At 43.2% G+C, this 11,140-nt stretch overlaps 1 long non-coding RNA gene across 1 annotated transcript; it reads right to left on the reverse strand.

Moving 5' to 3' along the window:
• Positions 1–1,879: 1,879 nt before the first annotated feature.
• On the reverse strand, positions 1,880–2,643 carry LOC133917780 (uncharacterized). Its single transcript, XR_009909723.1, has 2 exons — positions 2,406–2,643; positions 1,880–2,153 (listed from the first exon to the last, which is right to left on the reverse strand). It is a non-coding gene; the product is annotated as an uncharacterized LOC133917780 (long non-coding RNA).
• Between the last annotated feature and the right edge of the window lie 8,497 nt (positions 2,644–11,140).

Raw genomic sequence — 11,140 nt, forward strand, 5'->3', positions numbered from 1 at the left:
AATCTTATACGCCTTTCAAGCTTCAAGCCTATTGCAAGCATGATGGCGATATGAGCTACAGTTCACGCACGACATGGAGATGCTGCCACACTAAATCCCTATAAGTAGCCACCCTAGCAATACAGAGATCAAACCATCAGAGCTTTGGAAGAGCTAAAAAACTCAGTCCAGCTATCTAACAAGAGTTTACAAATAAAATATCAGCACCAGTTCAGTGTCCAAGAAAGACAGTCCTATCCAAAGATGTCTTCTGGGTCAAGGAGCTCTTCCCGCAATGCTACCACGACCTCAGCGTGGAGCACCAAGGAGAACAAGCTGTTCGAGGAGGCCCTTTCCTACTACGGTGAGGGCACACCTGACCGCTGGCACAAAGTGTCCCGTGCCATGGGTGGTAGCAAGACGGCCGACGAGGTGCGACGCCAATACGAGATCCTTGTCGAGGATGTAGAACTCATCAAGTCTGGCAGGATTCCGTTCCCGAAGTATAACACACAGGGAGCTTGGAACTGAGGTAACAAAAACCAACCTAATTCTCCTCATGCTAATAATAAATAGTTGCTAGCTCGTGATCACTGTCCCTAATAAGGCTAAAGTCTTGGCACTGAGCAACATAATCTGCAGCCCCAGACCACGTAGGGCTGCTAGATATTGTCTCAACCACCCATGCATGGAGACGAAACATCAGCCATCCAAACTATGCCCTAGATGGCTGGACACAATAGCAAGGGGATGTCGCTGAACACCGATCATTTCCTTTACTGTTCTACAAGGTTGGATGCCATACCAGAGTTCTTGCAATGTTACAGAAACCACGGAATTTTTCCAAACCAACAGCACATAATTGAGCTTCTGTCAGGCCATCATGCATGCACAATTTGCATGCAGTAGTGTGCAGTATGCTACAATCTGTGACCAGCTGGTTCGCACACAGCCACAGTAACTGGCTCTATAGCATGTAATAACTGTTGGCCCTTAGTGTCACTTAATCACGTGGGATTCTAATCATAGAAGGACCTCCCTACTAAAAAAAAGATCTAGCACTCTTAACACCTCATGCTTCAGTTCCAGGCTTGTAGCCGACATGCACTTTAGTACCTCCTTTTCATGTAGCTCACATTGCAAAAAAAGGCCCTTGCCCCCCTTTTAAGAGCCACATGTGTCTTTTGCAAAAGGCTATTTGTGCTCTCTTTAAGCAGGGCAAAACCATTCATACCCCGTGAGGAGGCATCTGTGTATATCCATGATTTGCAAATTATAGATAAGTAGGCAACTGACGGAGCCCATTTTAACAAAACCAGCATGCATGCATACAAAGCTAGTACAAAATAAAAAGAGAGCACTGCTTGATCGCTATGCCGAGTTTTATGCTATTCAAATGCAACATAAAGGATTGCCTATTAATAGATGCAAGTTTGATCTTGTTCAGATAAACTTATGGGGTACATCCTTTGGCTTACCGTTTTCAGGTGTGAAGCATGTGAAGAACCACCAGACAGGAACTACTGCTGCATAAACTAGATATCTTAGCTGAGCTAAGCTATTGAAGGAAACGTACTGATATATTGTTGTTGTATTAAGAAGTTTATGGTTGCTTGGTTAGAAATAAATGGAGCTACGGAAGATATATATATGTGTGTGTCTTGTGTATATAGTTATAGGTTGTAAGCAAATCAACAATTGTCCTGCAGAAATTAGGGTACACCTATTTGCCTATAGTGTGTAGTTATGGTCCCTTGCGACTACTTGTGCAGTAAACAGTGATGTTAAACTCTTGTATCAGTTCGCTAACTATAAAGTTGTGCTTGGAACAAATGAATCCAACCTTCTCCATCTACTAGTTCAAGGCGTAACGTCTACATTTGCACTTAACATGTATCCATAGTACAAACAGTTCAACATGTAATGTAGATCACCAATGTAAAGTCAAGCAGTTTAGCAATTGTGCTAAATTGCAATTCCCAATCTGTGCTTAATATTACACTTGTGCTCAATATTTTAATGCCTGTACCATCTACAGATGTACACCCCGAAAATCTCAATAGTATTTTCAAGTTTCATGTAGAAACAGGTTCAGTAGCCCAAATAAATTCAGATACAGAAGTCTGAGAAGTGATTCCAAGCGTTCGCCTGCAGTCAACCAAATAATCCAATGCCTGGTACACTCACATCCCACCAATACTCAATAAGCACATATATTTCAAGCCCGCGAGAATCAACTACGATGGAAATACAGCGTATGGGGAATGAATCAATTCAATCAGGCACTTGGTTCACTGTTCAAGGCGTTCTGTCGAACAGTATCAGAGCATCAATCTATACACCTTGATCTATCAATATGCAAGAGCTTAAAATAGCCCATAAAAACAACAAAATCAAGTCTGATTGGCTTGCAAACGAGCACTGACCTAGTTAGCCTGGCCGAAAGCTCGCACCAGTAATGGCGGCGCGGCGCTTGATCGCCGCCCCCATGAGGCAAAGGCGCCACTCTCTCATCTAAGGATAGATGGCGGGCGATTCCAGTATCTACCGCCAACGGCGAATTCGCCGGCAGCCGGCGTGGCGTGGCGTGGCTCGGGGCCCCTTCGCCGCCACCCTAGCGATGGAACTCGGCGAGGCAGTGGCTCGTCACGATCCGTGCGGTCCTCGGGCCGGGTGCGGAGTTGACACGAAGGGAGTATTTCCACACCGTTCTGGTCCAGTGGGCCGGATGGGCTTTCTCGACAAAAGGCCCAAGCAATCTCGCTCGAGCCCGTGACTCACGACACGAGCCCGTTTGCTTAGCTACTCCCAAGTTTGAACTGTTGCTATGGTGCTGCGTAGATGCAAGTCTGGGCCGGTGAGAAGTCCAGTTCTTTTTGGGCTGGGAACCGTTGGCCAGGCCTGGCCTAGTCCTTTTTAGCTGCTCTCCCTTCTTCTTTTTGAGATCTGGCCTGGTCTTAAAAGTTTTTGTTCTCCAGCCGCACCAAACAAGCAAGAAACCGACCAATGCGAGGTCTGGCCTAGTCACGTGCATGATCACATTCTATCTATTCCGATCCTACTTTTTAAAAAACACTAGAACAACTTAGCAGCGTATACATACTCATATCATCATATTTATGCATTCATATAATACCTAGTGAAAATTGAAAATGAGGAGCTTATAGATTGACGAAGTCACCACAGACGACTTGCGCTCGTCTACAACTGAAGAAAATTTCATATTAGTGAGACACACAAGAAAAAAACCTATAGTTTGATCCTTATTGAGTAGAGGTATACACACCTTCACTAACCACCCAAGAAATGTTTGATTCTCATTTCCGATCCTAATACTAATTCTGTTAATTCCATAAATGGAAAAGAACAAGCCCAACATACCGTTTATTAGTTTGAATACAATTGCATTGCGTAAATCTTTTTTAGACCTGTATGCATCGAATGTGGTACGTGTCCCAACCAAGAAGACGAGCGTGGGGCGAGACAGCAAGGCGGTGGGATGCTGCTTGCTACAAGAGGAGGAAGACTATTGTTTGGGCAGTACCGGGGTGAAGAGCATCATAGCAAGAGCCCGACAAAGCCGGGTTAGTGTAGTGGCTGTCGGTGGTGGGAGACACCGAGACGGGAGCGTGAGGGCATGGCGGAGGTGTCATGCTGTGGAGATGCTCATCGGTTGGGACCGAAGATTTAGAGGAGATAGATCGGGAGGAAGAAGAAGATGGGCGTTAGATGTGAATTTGAAGGTGGAAAAATCGAGTGAGAAGAGGGAGAGAAATGCTCGAGTGACCTATAGACGATGTCTGAACAACAGACAAGAAGACTAATAATTTGCCGACCGTTGAGTTGCCCGGAGGACGACGTCCATCTCATTGTATCTATCATACCATGGGTTCCAAATTCTGGCGATGGCGGCAAAGTACGAGGTGCTAACAATGCTCATGCTCTATATTGCCCAGTTCCATGATCACAGCGCCCTTGGCGACTTCGTGTCGTCCTGCTGCCTTTGCCTAAGTAGACTTACCATTGAGAACCCCAATGGGCTGCTTCAGCTGGTGCTCCTATTAGACTATAATGTGATCTTTAGCTAAAATTAACTCGTTAAGCTATCATTAAGTGTTAATTAGCCATTGCCCCTTTGATTAGGGGGCAAAATGGAAAATGTTAAGTCCTAAGTCAGTTTTGCGCTATATAAAAAGGCGGCAGCCAAATCCAATACCCTCGATAAAAAAAGAGAACTTTTACAGTACATCATGATACTAGATGATGGAGAGTATCATTGTTGTGATCCAACTGTTCATTTTAGTAGGTATTATTGTAATTATCTTGATACCCTTAGGGGTAATTACGTCATTGACTGACCGGACTTCGGACCTTCGCCATCCATCATCGACCGACCGACGGAGGGTGGAAACCCTAATAAATGAAATGAACAGAATAAGTGAAAGCTTATCCGAAGAATAAACTAATATTTTGATCTTCCCTAATTAAACATATAATTTACAAATTTATCATGGTTTTTTTTCCAATCCTACCCTTATGATTCTCATGATACTCTTTAATGATACTCATGATACTGATGGGCGATAGAGTATTATTGAGCTAATCTAAACCACCGGATAAAGAAAATGGACAGTATGCACTCATTTAGGTGTACTGTAAAAATCCTTAAAAAAAACACCACCCAAATCCAATACGGCGCGCATCTGCTGATCTGAAAGCCATCTGCATCGCCTAGCGGCTTCCCAGGACCGTCATGAGGCATCTACATTGACTAAAAGGGAATGACATCACCAAATTTAGGTTCTAACTTCTAATTTCTGCATTAATTATGATAGTTTGAATGTGATTATTGAATTTCCTGCAACTCGGATTAATTTAATCCCTAACAGCTCCACGTCGAGGCGCTCGAAGAGCTTCGTGTTTCCTGCGCAGAAGATCTGCTAGTGCTAGATGTGAACACGCCCAGCCTGCGCGTGCTCAGGCTCCCCTAGTAGAGCTTGAACGACTGACGGTGGGCTTCGGCAATGTTGAGGGCGTAATCAACCAGGTGGCCAGGATCGCGGCACCGAAGCTGCAGGAGTTTGGCATGCGGACCATTCTCCACACCCGCCCGGACCTGTATGTACATGACCTGACAAGCGTTGGCCGTCTCGAACTTCGTATAGATATGCACGGCATCGGTAGCCCAGCAAATGGTTTGGACTGAAACTGATTTTAGCAAGTTGGTTTTTTAGCTAGGCTGATTTGATTTGATGAGAAATGGGTTGTGATAGCTAGTAGGCTGGTTTAATTTAGGTTAGCAATTAGAATGGACTAGTTTGGATTGAATTGGCTTTAACTTTTCGGGTTGAGATTGGTTCCAAACCGTGGGTTGAGATTGTGGTTCAGACCCAACCGAGAGTGACCAATTCCATCATCTAAACCCTCGACTCCCTCTCTTCCCATCGTGATGCCCCCGGTTGGCTCTGTCGCGCCCTCCTCCTCGGTTGGTGTCTGCCTTGGGGATCGCCGTCGTATGCGGAAGGTCCTGGTCGTCACTGGCACGGGCTACGCGACCTATACGATGTGCACCCAGCCAGCTCTCGCGTGTCAAGTAGTTGCGTGCCAAGGAGGACCAGGCCATCGACGAGCTTGTCAAAAATCAGTAAGAGGCCCCTCTCCTACCCATGTGGCATGCTTAGATTTTTTTTTTCCTACTTTTGTTGTGGGTTGTGTGGCCATTTGGGTGGGGATTGCAACAAATGCGATCATCTAATGGAAGATTAATAACATTTTTTTAATATCTAACTACGGGGTATATACGTATAAAAAGTACACTGTATATGGATAGGGTATGCCGTGCATATATATAACAACTCCAGATACTATGGAACTAAATCTACGGTATCTGATACACCCGTATACTAGGAAGGTCACGATTGGTTGCTCAACTCGAGAATGACTAGTATCCAAGTCGGATTCATCTGCTTTGTCGTGGTAGACAAGATGAAGAACTCCCTATCGACTACGGCTGGATAAGAGACGGCATATCAACCCTATATAAAGTAGGGACCCAGATCCTAGAGGGAGATAGAGGCAACTGTAACTCGACGCAAGCACCAAGATCATAGCGGATACTCGGCGACATCATCCTTAGTTTAGCTTAGATTCAAAATAGGTCTAGACACATTGCTTGTACTCAAGATAATACATACACATCATCATCTATAGAGGACATAAGGTATTACTCCAATCGGGGGGCCAGACCTGTCTAAATCACGTGTCTCGATTCGTGTTCAATCCTTGATCTTGAAGGTACCCCAGTCAATTATGAATATATTATCAGGAACTAATCTTCGATAATTGATGTGCCAGTTAGGGACTTCTTCTACTTTATAGAATTGATCATGTCTTGAGCTCACATCCGTGCTGGTTTCTCTAACGACGGTTTCTATGACCACTTCAAGTCAGAGGAAACCATCTACTCATCGCCTCCTGTCAAATCTGTGATCTTCTTCGGAGCTATGGTTTTCCGCTAAGATAGTCAAGGTGGACTGATCCATATTGGTATTCTCGAGTCCAACCCATTGGACGCATACCATGAGGTGGGATATCTCGACTGGGATCTCAAGGAGCCTAACATTCTTCACTACATAGACACCGACAACGAGGGTGAGGATCAGGAGAGTGACAAGGACAACTCGGTCAACAGCTAGAGTGGTCAAACAGATCAATTCGTGTTCATGGCTCTAGGAGTCAAAACCCCACCCGATGACCCAATGGCAGTAGATCAAAATGATGTAGAGAACAATGGCGTCGGGATTCCTGCGGACCCAGTAGTGGCAACCACCGCCCATGGTATCGGCTTCGCCAGAGATATATCGCCAAGAACGTCTGTGGCTGGTACCCAGTTAGCTCCTAACACTACTGATCATCGACAAACTGCAGGAGGTCAGGTGCCCTCTGGTCTTCAACAACGACTCTAGGTGGGTACCCCTTCACCAGCACCGGTCCCGAGATCGAGGAACAGATACTCTTAGGACAACTGTCATGAGGCTTCATCAACTCAGCCAAAGCCAAGCCTTGGTAGTGGTGTCTTCAGTACTCCAGAGGCTAACATCCAGGGCGCTCATCTAATTCTAAGATCCTTCCCCGAGTTGGATCCCGCAAATCCTTTAACCTCAATGCTCAATCAAGTGAAAACTTTACTCGACGCGGCTCAGATATAGGCTACTCGAGTAAACAACCCTGGCAATTCTAGGCACCCGAGTCGGTAAAGCACCAGTTCGTGGAGCCACGGATGTGGAAATCCCCGAGTCGAGGAATCGCAGATGGGAAGCTTGGGTGGTCGAGGTCAAGCGCAGTCCTACATGCCAACCTATAATTACCCTATTCATAGACGCATGAACCAAGAAGACCTAAGAAGCTGCATCCCTCACGATCGGCACAATCTACGAAGAGTTATAGACAACCGTTGTGAGGAACACCATGAGGACGACCGATGCTATAATAAGTGCATATCTCTAAGACGGGACGATCGACGTTACTCCCCTATTCAAATGAACAGGCATGTGAGTCCTCCTCCTCCACCTCCTGAAGAATTTGATGGGGGTTGTGAAGCCTTCGCGCCTAAGCTCTGGTCGATACGGTGGCCCGAGAAGTTCAAAACGGGACTGATCCAAAAATACGACGGAATGATCAATACCAATAAGTGGTTGTAGATCTATACCACTGTTATTTGAGTGGCGAACGGTGACAAAAAGGTGATGGCCAACTATCTACTGACCACGCTGGATGGGCCAGCATGGTCCTTGTTGTTGAACTTGCCTCCCAACTCTTCGATCGTGGGCCGAACTGAAGGCTCAGTTCACCGCCAACTTCTAGGGCACGTTCAAGTGTCCGGGAATCGGGAATGATCTTCATCAGCTGAACCAAGGCAAAGATGAAACTCGTTGAGACTTCATCTAGAGGTTTAGCAATAGGCGCAACACAATCTTGGACATCTTGAACAAGTCAGTCATCATCGCCTTTAAGTGAGATGTGAAGGACACAGATCTGGTTGGCAAGTTAGCCACTAGAAAGATCCAAACGGTCAAAGGCACATGCCAACAACCCTCATCCTACAAAGTTAGCCACTAGAAAAATCTAAACGGTCAAAGATCTCTTCGAGTTGGTAGACAAGTCTACAAAGCATGCTGAAGCTCAGACACATGCCAAAAACCATCAACTTTGCAAGAACAATCCTGAGTCCTCGAAGAACGGGAGGGAGAAGAATAAACCTGGTGACAAGTGTAAAGGTCTAGACACGTAGTGCAACACCGGGAATAACAAATTCCTGAGCTGAGATGGTGAAGAGTGGTGTCCCGTCCATCAGACCAACCAACACAACTTCGATGAATGACACATCATTAAAAAGAAGGTCGATGATAAGCTCAAAGCCGTTATTGCTGAGTATCGCAGCAAACAAGCCAAGTCGGTTGCTAAAGACGACGAACCCGAATTTCGTAGGACCGATCAGAGCTTGGCATACATCTTTATGTGAGTTCGCCCGATCTTCCGAAGGTAATATGATAAGTCAATTTTGTGGAGTTTCGACGTTGATGATCCAAAGGCTCTAACCAGAATAGATCAAGAATCCTCGCAACCACTACACTACTACTCTATGGTTATTAGCTGTGCAAAGACGCGGTTGACCTCACCAAGAAGACTTTTCCTGCAAGCGAATCAAGAACACAAGCAAGAATAGGTAGTTGCAATCTAAATATTACTCATTACCAATAAAGTGCTTGAGTTTAGGGTTCTACAAACCAATATGGTGAAACTGTCTAAAATAGAATAATCTAAGAAAAACTCAAGCCTAAATTATGACAGATACTATGTATGTAGAGGGATATGAAGAGGTCGCCCTAGGGTTCTGTGGACCTAAGAAGAGGCATACACAACCGGGACTCCGACTATGATGTGATTAGATGACCCAGCAAGGTCCAAAACGGTGACGCAACACCTTATTCCTTTGACTCTAACTAAATTATAAGGAATATTTTATCGAGCACAGATCCATTGCAAATAACTCTTTATAAGATTTCCAATGTGTTCAAGATTATCTCAATTGGACTCCGTATGTGAGAGTTATGTCTATTTTACTAACGTGTTGTCCTAAGATTTCAAGGTTGATTTGGAGTCTGACTTGAGCTCGACTTGTTGTTCGAGTCGATTGGCACTCGAGTGATTACATCTAGGTGAGCTTGTGATGTCTCTCCCATATTCCTAAGTAATAAAACATCACAAGAATTTAGTAGTAATCCATCCAAGAAGGCATGAACAACGAGGAACGAGTTCACCTGGTGGTTTAATTATCGTGCACATGCTCTTGTAATTAGACCTTGTAGGATTTGAGAATTATTAGCAATGTTGCTTGTATCCGAAGGAGTCATGTCCTCATCATCACTCCCTCTTGAATTAGAGTCATCCTCAACTCGAGCTCATGTTCTTCTCACAAGTATAGCCTTAAATCTGAAATGTTAAACATGGGACTAACCCCAAAATTGGCAGGTAGGTCTAATTTGTAGGTATTGTCATTTATTTTCTTAATTATCTTAAATGAATCATCAGCTCTAGGCATCAACTTTGATTTTCTTAATTCTTGAAACCTATCTTTTCTCAAATGCAACCAAACTAAATCACCTAGTTCAAATTTCACTTCTTTCCCACCTTTACTTTCGGCAATCCTATAGTTTCCAGTCATGTGCTCTATATTCTCTTTAGTTGTTTTATGCAACTTAAGAATAAATTCAGCATACTTCTTAGCATCCAAATTAAGTTTTTCAGAATTAGGTAAATGTAGTAAATTAATAGGAGCATGAGGATTAAGTCCATACACTATCTAAAACGGACTTACCTTGGTGCTGGAGTATAGCAACCTATTATAAGCAAATTCAATATGTGGTATATACACTTCTACATCTTCAAATTCTTATTTAAGATAGCTCGCTGCATGGTCGATAATGTGTGGTTGATGACCTCTATTTGTCCATCAGTTTAGAGATGACATGGAGTAGAGAACAACAATTTTGTCCCTAATTTATTCCAATGTGATCTCCAAAAATAGCTCAAAAACTTTGTGTCACGATCAGATACGATAGTAATAGGCACTCCATGTAGTCAAATGATTTCACTGAAAAATAAATCAGCTATATTTGTAGCACCATCGCTCTTATAATAAGGTATAAAATGTGCTATTTTAGAAAATCAATTCACAACTAGAAATATGTTATCCCTCACTCTCTTTGTTATAGGCAAATCTAACACAAAATCCATAGAAATATCTTCCCATGGTACACTAGGAATAGGAAGAGGCATGTAAAGACAATGCAAATTTAAACAAAACTTAGCTTTATTGCAAGTAGTACAGTACGGCACGTAGCGTTTGACATCATGTCTCATCTTTGGCCGAAGTAAATGAGTGTTTAGCACATCTTTAGTCTTCTTTGCTTCAAAATATTTCATCCATCATCCTCCATACGCCTCCTGTAATAACAAAAGACGAATGAAACTAGCTGGAATGCATAGCTTGTTAGCACGATAGAGCAAACCATCAATCAACACATATTTATTCCATAGTTTCCTTTCTTTACAATGTTCAAATACTTCTTTAAAGTCTAAATCAGCAACATATAAATCCTTAATGGTCTCTAAACCAAAAATCCTATGATCAAGTTAAGATAATATGGTATAATACCTAGAAAACACATCAGTAATCACATTATCCTTTCCTTTCTTATGCTTCATGACATATAAAAAAGACTCAATAAATTCTACCCATTTAGCATGTCGTTTATTCAGTTTAGCCTGACTTCTAATATGTTTCAGTGATTCATGATCAAAAAATATAACAAATTCTTTGGACCATAGATAATATTGTCAAGTTTTAAGTACACGAACTAAAGCATACAATTTTTTATCACAGGTAGCATAATTTAGATTTGGCCCACTTAATTTCTCACTAAAATAATCAATAGGTTTACCTACTTGAATTTGTACACCTCCAATTTCAATCCCACTAGCATCATACTCTAGTTCAAAAATCTTACCGAAATCTAGGAGTTGGAGCAATGGAGCATGTGTGAGTTTGTCTTTCAACAACTTGAATATTTTTTATTATGCAGATCCCTATTTAAAAACC

This window comes from Phragmites australis, chromosome 1 (assembly GCF_958298935.1).
Source record: "Phragmites australis chromosome 1, lpPhrAust1.1, whole genome shotgun sequence".
NCBI classification, from domain to species: domain Eukaryota; kingdom Viridiplantae; phylum Streptophyta; class Magnoliopsida; order Poales; family Poaceae; genus Phragmites; species Phragmites australis.